We start from the raw sequence: 9,162 nt of genomic DNA on the forward strand, positions 1-9,162 counted from the left end.
TCTGCAGGGAACAAAATAACCCACATTAAAAATCAGTGCCCTCATACAGTACTGCATTGTCAGTCAAGGCAAACATGGGTATATGGGTGGATAGATGGGTGGACAGGCTGAACTATTAGGTATGTCTATGAAATGGGGAGTGTATCCAAGAACATGTATAGGGTTGGCAGAAAATGGTCCTGTAAGTTTATGTGAATGATCAGAATTCCAAGGTGTATAGTAGAGCTGACAAGGGGCAAGGTTGTGGTCACTGCTTGGTCACAGCCAGCTACCCAGAGGGAGCAAGTAGTTGAACCTGTGGGCTTGGGACCATAGTCGCAGGGGACATCGAGCTCAATTGGCATAACATACTATACAAAACACTGTTCCACCTCCTACTTTGGTGAGTAGTGACTGGGATCTTAAAAGCTAGCAAGCTGCCATGTAGATGCAACGATGGGTCTCTCCTTGTCTAGAGCAAAGAAGAATGAAGAAAACCAAAATTCATGGAAACAATTAGTCCTAGCGACTAGCACACCATCTGATCTGCAGCCTATACAACCATGAGACCAGAAGAACTAGATGGTGCCCGGCTACCACTGCCATCCACTTGGAAGGGGATCTATCTAGGAGATCCTGGATAGAGAGGGAGAACAATGTGGAACAAAACTCAAAATCATTTGGAGAAAAAAAAAAAAAAGGTGGGGGGACTAGGTTTGCTGGTCTGATAGAGCCTGGTGGAACCACTGAGACTATGGCTCCTAGCTGCCCTTCAGGTCTGGAATTGAACACACACCTGTGGTTTCCAGCCAAACAAAAGACACACATATGAGTTGAACATTTACCTGAGGTAGATACACTCCTTGGAGAGAACAATCATTGAGAAAGAAGCGCTGCTTATGCACAGAGAGACAGCTCAAGGGACAGGAGTGCATGGAGGGATGGACACTGGGAAGAGGTAACTATGGGGAGGAAGTGAGAGGGGAGCTGTTACATTGTGGTAAACTGTGGTCAATGTCATGAGACAAAGTGTATGTGAACTGCTGTATGGAAAGTGAATTTGCTCTGTAAATCTTCACCCAAATCACAATTAAAAAAAAAAAAAAAAAGAATTGTTTTAGATTAAAGGAAAAACTAAACACAAATTAAAAAAAAATCAGTGCTCTGCAATTGTCACTGTTATTATCGGCCTTAAACTCTGCATAATTCACTCTAAACCATCAGAGCTGACGGCCACAGAGACAGGAAGTACTTGAACCTTATGGTGCTCAGTAGCTAATGATTCAGGGGGGGGAAATGTGAAATCTGTCCTGTAAGTTATATCCCTTTCTTAACTTGTGGTTGCAAAGTTAAAGACTTTCTGCACGCATTTGTAAGATGTCTGGTCTGCCATTGACACTTAAGCCTTTGTTTGATTTCCATTGATGATAATATGGTTCATTTTATATAAAATTGTGTTATGATCATTAAAAACAGTGGTTTTATTGTGTTTCTTTCAAGCTAACATGAGTTCGCATTCTACCTGCTTCTTAATAGGGCCTACCCTTGCAGCTCACTTATGGGAAACAGGAGATGTCACCTGGCGCGAGTGTGCACTGCTAAAGGAAAGCAGCACGGGCACGCCTCATCTTCTGTCTTCCCTTTATCGCGTTTCGCAGATCACGCGACTTTACAGCCCTGTGCCGAGGCAGTCTTTTGGTGCCATTTTTCCAACAGCATGTGTTCACAGCTTGTCTCTGTGCCACACTTTGGTCATTCTCACAATGTTTCACACTTTTTCATAATGCTGCTGCACACTTACCAGACTACAGTACAACGTAAACCTTTTATTTGCACTGGGGAAGCAAAAGCTTTCTGTGACTTGGTTTACTGCAATCGTTACTCTGCTGGGACTATCTGGAACCAGACCTGCGTTACCTCCAAGGTGGGCTTTAACAGAATGAGTACAGACAGTGACCCTTTTTCCGCTGGAAAGGATGGGATTCTGAGGCATTGGGAAGCACCAACTTGAGGACAATGTTGGGGTGCAGGATGGTTTGGTAGAAAGGAAACCAGGCCTCAGGGGCAGAGGGTCTGCTGGAACCGCGGTTGGGTTGTGGAAGTGGTGGGCACAGGGCTCATTCTTTGTGGTTGAATGAGAATTAACTGAATGAGAATTAGACCACTTATTTCAGGGGCTGTTCCAATGACTGAATGAGAGAAAGTCAGCTATGAAGAGAGATAAAATATTTTATTTTCCACTATAGTAACTTGAACTTACAAGTCTGGTATTAACTATAGTTCTTATATAGTGCTTACAAGGATCCTGGTGGGACAGTGGTTAAAGCACTTGGCTGCTAACCAAAAGGACAATGCTTTGAACCCACCAGCTACTCTGCAGGAGAAAGATGTGACAGCCAGCTTACGTAGATAGCCTTGGAAACCCTATGTAGCAGATCTACTCTGTCCTGTGGGGTCACTGAGTTGGAATCGACAGTGTAGCAGTGGGTTTGTTTTAGCTTGGTTTTGGTATAGTGTTTCCATTGCAGGGTGTGGGGTGGGTGCAGAGCAGATAGTCAAAAACTGCTTCATGGACTCATTCTTTTTAAGTAGGAGGGAAAATCAAGGGTCCAGTTTCTCAGCCGGTACAGAAATAACTAGCTAACATTTCTTGAGCACCTACTATGTGACACAACTGTCATTTGTTCTCGCTAAGCCTCACAGCTCCCTCAGGGCCATGCTGACAGACGACCCCCTTCCTGAAGCACACGGCTGGCCATCAGCACTGGCGTTTGTTGTCCGCTTTGCGGGATAAGATGCTATACTGCTGCAGGTACTTGGTCTCCTTCAGTTACTTAGACTCTTTCTGCTTAGGGCAGTTCCTCTTTGCTGCTGAGCACGACAGAAACAGCAGGTGGCGCTACAGCTACTGGCGATGATCCTGGGCTGTCACTTCAGCTCTGGGCCTTGGTACCTGAATCTGGGTTCTCCTTCTGACAGATGGTTGTGACAATCCTAGGGGGCAAACAGTGGTCATCTAGGACACGTGTGCGCAGAGATCTGAGCCATCTGGCACCATAAAACCACCTGCCAAAACCAAACCCATTGCCATCGAGTGGAATCCAACTCCTAGCGACCCTGTAGGACAGAGCAGAACTGCCCCATGGGGTTTCCAAGGCTGTACATCTTTATGGAAGCGGCCTACCCTCATCTTTGTCCCATGGAGCAGCTAGTGGGTCCAAACTGCCAAACTTATGTGTGTGGAGGGGGGTCCAAATTTCACACGAACTCCCAGGCGCTGCTGGCCCCACTGACCAGGTGTCCTTACTCTGAGTTACTGGGAGGTTGGCCTTGGCGCCAATACTTAAGGAGATTCTGAAGACCTTGTTCAATTGTTTTAATAACTACTACTAATAATACAAGGAACCCTGGTAGCACAGTGGTGAAAGAGCTCATCTGGTAACCAAAAGGTCTGTGATTCGAACCCAACAGCCACTCTATGAGCAAAAGATATGGCAGTCTACTTCCGTAAAGACTCCAGCCTTGGAAATCCTACGGGGCACTTCTACTTTGTTCTGTAGAGTTGCTGTGAGTTGGAGTCAATTTGATGGCACACAACAACACTAACAATATACAAATCAAACCAAACCCACTGCCCATAGTTTTCATGGCTGTAAATCTTTATGGAAGCAGATGGCCTCATCTGTCTTCCACAGAGCAGCTGGTGCACTCGAACCACTGACCTTCTGGTTAGCAGCCAAATGCCTTAACCACTACACCACAAAGGTAGACTTAAATAATGTGTCGAGCATCTTATAAAGACAGCATCTCAAGGTCAAAATAACTCCCAAGGATCTATGAAGTCACACGTTTTTGGCTGATTTAGTTCTGCTATTTCCCTCTGGCATCACATAGGTTATGGAAGAGAGAGAATGAAAGGAAGGACTGCACAGCTTCCAAGAAGAAACCTCACCGTGTGAGAGCAGCTCTGTCCCACAGAAGGGACCCATGTTTTGCTTTTGGGGCTAAAGTGTCATTTCCTGGGTTTTGCGTCTCTGTGCCTCAGATTCCAAGAGCTTCTTTGAACCACAAGATACCACTGATTTTATTACACTATTGTGTTTCCAAGTTGTTGTTGTGTGCCATTGAGGTCATTCCAACTCATAGGTCCCATAGGCCAGAGGAGAACTGCCCCATAGGGCCTCCAAGGCTGTCATCCTTACAAAAGCACTCTGCCACATCTTTCTTCCAAGGAGCAACGGGTTCAAACTACCAGCCTTTGGGTTAGAAGCCAAGCACTTATCATTGCACCAGCAGGGCTCGTTGTTAGTAATATATACGATAACCAAGTTTAATTGCATATTTTATTAGTAGTGTTGATGAAGGATAAGGCATGCTCACACCTGCTGGTTCATTTCTGCCATCTGACCAACGTGCCCTAAAATTACAGAAGACGAGCACTAGCACAGACACGTCAAACAGGTACCTGTGAAAAGGACAAGGACCAGGCGTAGTGATATTCCCAGTGACTCCTCAGTGATACTTCTCCAACATTTTGGAATCTGGAGTTCTGTATAACAGGTCACAGCACTCCATGAAGTTGAACGTGCCTTCTGACTGACAAATTAGGTTGGTGATACATCCGATCATAAGCATGTCATCTTATGAAGATTTGAGATGGGCCCCAAATTCTGTTTCTATGGGAAAATGCTTTCCTTTTAATTATTCTTCCCTTCATGTGATTTGTGTAAAAGCAACAACAACAAAACCTATAGCAGTAAGACAACAAGAGGCACGTCTTTGTACAAGTGCCACTGGCGTTGGTATGAGTGGGCTTGCTTTTCTCTCATTCCACAGCGTTTACACTGCAGACAAAGCATTGTTCAAGGCACTGTGAGGAGATGCCTGGCCGAGAGATGGAGAAATGAGTGAAGAGATATTTCAAGTACTGGTGCCTAAAGCACTTGACTGCTAACCAGACGGCTGGTGGTTCAAACCCACCAGCCACTCCTTGGAAGAAAGATGAGGCAATCTACTTTCGTAGTGATTCTGCCTCGGAAACCCAAGGAGGGGTCACTGTGAGACGGGTCCAACTTGACGGCACATAACAACAACAACAAAAAAAAAAGCAGTGAACTGAGCAATTTTAAGGTCTGAAGGAAGGTTGGACAATCTACTTCCATAATGATACTGCCTCAGAAAGCCAAGGAGAGGTCACTATGAGTCAGCTCTGACTTCACGGCAGAGGTTATGTTGTGTTGCGTTGCATGAGGTAAGTTTAGGAGCTCTGGTGGTATAGTTGTTAAGGTTAAGCACTTGGCTGCTAACCAAAAGGTTGATGGTTCAAACCCACCAGCTGCTCCATGGAAGAAAGATGAGACACTCTTTTCCTGTAAAGATTTACAGCCTTAGAAACCCAATGGGGGTCAGTATGAGTCAGAATTGATTCGATGGCAGTGAGTTTGGTTTGACTGAAGTTGAGTCTAAGGAGCCTAAGTGGTGCAACAGTTACGCACTCTGCTGTTAACCGAAGGGTTGGTGGTTTGAACCCACTCACCAGCTCTGCAGGAGAAAGACCTGGCCATCTGTTTCCCGAAAGATGACAGCCTAGAAACCCCTATGGGGCAGTTCCACTCTGTCACAGGGTCACTGTGAGTCGGAATGGACTGGATGGCACCTAACAGCAACAAGAAGCTGAGGCTGGGACTTTAAGGTGAAAGACTAAGGAGAGGGAAAAGAGCATGCTTACAGTCACCTGTGGCAAGGCAAAGGCAGGTTAATAGTTAAACACGATTCTTCATTGGCTACACAATCTCTCAAGAGAAACCAAGACTGGGAACAAGGAGGCCACGTTTGTTTCAGGCCCTGTGTCTCACAGTCCATTGCATGGGAGCTCACTCACTTCCCAGGCAGCAGGGCACACGCCAAGTAAGTGGGCTGGCCCCAAGCAAAAAAAAAGAAAAGAGAACAAACCTCACTCTCTCTAAACCAGTCATTCACTACTAAGAGCTTCACTAGCAGCAACTTAAGAGGAGATCTGAAGAATTAGGTACAACTCTGTAGTCACATGCAATGCATTCAGGGTCTTAAGAGGAAGTAACTCTAAGGACTCCCTCATCTAGAGAACCAAGAGCAGCTCCTCTGTTAAGAGCTCACATGAGTGGACTGGGCACAGCCAGCCCAAGGGAATTGGCTTCCGGACAATCAGGAAATCACTATGAAACAAAGAGACTGAATCAGAAAGCTACAGCTCTAAGCATTTATGCCCCATACGAGGTCATTGGCCTAACACACTTATTTTTTTTTGGCTTTCTCAACCCTTTCCAGTTCATGGACATGACATTGGGGATTCCTATCATAGAGAAAAGAGTAAAATGGATACTGAAAATTATAAGCACTGATTACAGGCAAAGGAGCTCTGGTGGTATAGTGGTTAAGGCATTTGGCTGCTAACCTAAAGGTCAGTGGTTTGAACCCACCAGCCACTGCTCCACTGAAGAAAGATGAAGTAGTCTGCTTCTTGAAAGATTTACAGACTTGGAAACCCAATGAGGGTGGCTATGAGTTGGAATCAACTCATTAGCAGTGAGTTTGGCTTTTTAGAGTTACAAGCAAGCCTATTAACAGAGCCAACTATTTATAATAAATTCCAGAATGTTTTTACCATTGTGCTAAAATAATCGGTTTATATTTGTAACTAAAATGACCTTTTCCACATCTCTGGAAGTTTAGTGATGTCCCACTCAATGCATAAAGAAGGCATGCATATTACAGTAACACAGCGTCCAGTATTCAATACCTGCATCTTCACATGTGATAAGTCAACTGGAACGAGATGCTATCATTGGCCTCAATACCTATATTAACAAAAAATTCACATACAGTGACTGGATCTTAATATAATTGAAGAAACACTTCTGAGGAAAAAGAACATTTAATAAGGCCCTACCATAGCCATCTCTTGAGAGATCAACAATATGGCCTCATCCCAGAGCCACTCTCAAACTCAGCTTCCAAGGAGGAGGCATGTCTTTGAGTTGTTACTGCTGTCCAGCTGCCCCCAGCACACGGTCCCACATGCAACTGTGAACAAATACCACCACAGGCCGGGTATCAGTGTGAGAGCAGAATTCCCATGTCCCATGAAAGGCTGGACATAAGACAGTATTCTAACTGGGAAAATGGGAGTCAAATTCATCAAATTTGGGTGGGAGGAATGATAAATAGCTGGAACATTTTAATTTGAACACATTTTAAACCACCAGACTCACAGGTACAGTGATGTCCTAAGCAGGCTGTAGCCTCCCATCAATTAAGACAATCCAAGGGGCTGAGGCGTCATCATCCTGCCGGCTGCCAGCTCAAGGTGCTCCCAACTCCAGGGCATGCCTTAGCTCAGCTACATGCAGGGGTCAACGCCTTCAGATGTGGATTCCGAATGGAAAGGAGACACACAGCTGCATAGTCAGCATGCTCCAGGTGTGCCAACTGTACCCTCAGAAAAGCAGAGGGCAGTCAGTCCTCTGACCTGTTAGCCCTGGACTCGAAGTGCTGGGAATACAGGCCACTTCCATGTTGTGTGTGTATTTATTTGTATTTGTTTATACTGTGAATGATCTTAAGGGACATACTGTACTTATGAAATCCATTTTCCTGATTATGCATTTCTTAATTTTTCATTATTATACAAGGAGCTCTGGTGGTGTAGTGCCTAAGGCGTTTGACTTCTAACCAGAATGTTGACGGTTCAAACCCACCAGTCACTACGTGGAAGGAAGACTGGGCAATCTACTTCTGTAAAGTTTTACCACCTTGAAAACCAAAGGGGTCACCATGAGTCGGAATCAACTTGATGGCAGTGAATTTGGTTTTTTTTTTTTTTGAGTTTATATAAATCAGTTTCTTGATTGCAAAGGTAATATGCAAATATAACATACACATTTTAAAAATACAGCAATACAGAACTGTAAAAAGACAAAAAGGAAAATCCCATGTACTCCACCCCTAATGATCACCTCTGTTAACATCTGGAGGTATTTCCTTCCAGATGTTTGCTCTATGCATATACAAGGCACATATATTACCCTCATAGTCAGAAAACTGTACATAAATGCTAGGTAAAAGCAAAATAGGAAGATCTCTTTCTGAATCTAGTTCTCTTTGAAAATAAATCTCTCAGTGACAAGGAGACTTCGGTGATGTTTGAGTTTGTTCCTTTATTCGTGAACCACAAGCCCCAGGGAACACCTGATCCTGCTGTGGGGTAAGACACGGCAGGAGCACCAAGAGTGTATGGACACCGGGGCAGGACAGGTGAGCTGTCACAGTGGCCCAATAAGGCACTTTCATGAGAGAAACAAAATGCTTTGAGCAAGAGACTTTTCAGTGACCAGCCAAGGATTGAGTGACACCTCAGTGACTGTATGTGGCACCTGGCGCTGCCTTATTGACAGAAGTCATTGTCCCATGTTCACATGCTGCCACTAACAGACAGCAGTGAGCCAGCCCACAAGGTGGGGCTGATGACATGGAATGGAGTGGTGTAGGGTTTTCCTCGTCTTGGGTCTTACTTGAGCTTCTTCAGTAGAAGTTCTGTAAAGGCAGAACAATAGAAAAGCGAAGGCAGTATGCTGTAAACACCACCAGACCCGGGCATGACGAGCCCAGGCATCTGGCCAAGAAAGAAGGGAACGTACTGTTAAGGTAGCCACATCCCGTTCCTAGAAAGTCACCACGGCAACGGGCCAGGAGGCCCGGGGAGGATGGCTCACCTCCTGCCAAGTCAAACACGGGCCAGGCCAGGCCCAGCGAGGGACGGGCTGTCCTGACGGGAGAGCGCACAACCCCTGGTGAAGATCACAGTCAGCCTGCAAGACCAGGCCGAGGCCTCGGGGTAGAGGGAGAGACCGCAGTGCAGAAACGGGTCCCTACTTGAGGGACTGGCATCGGGCTGTGAGAGAGAACCCCGCTAGCACAAGGACCCCACCAGAGAGCTGGGAGACACATTCAGCAAGTCTGGTTTCAACACCAGTCATTCTGGCTTCTGGATCTGGAGGCCCAGGGGCCACGTGACCCCGGGGCCAGGCAGGGGCCAACAGTCTGGGTGTATTCTGCTTTTGCATAGAACTAGTTAGGGGCGTGGGGAACAGACAGAATGGGGAACCCCTCCATAGCTGCACCGTGTTGTCCACAAGCTGTGCCCCT

Source organism: Orycteropus afer, unplaced genomic scaffold, assembly GCF_000298275.1.
Source record: "Orycteropus afer afer isolate SDZICR_OR568_19922 unplaced genomic scaffold, OryAfe1.0 scaffold00002, whole genome shotgun sequence".
Taxonomy (NCBI): Eukaryota; Metazoa; Chordata; class Mammalia; order Tubulidentata; family Orycteropodidae; genus Orycteropus; species Orycteropus afer.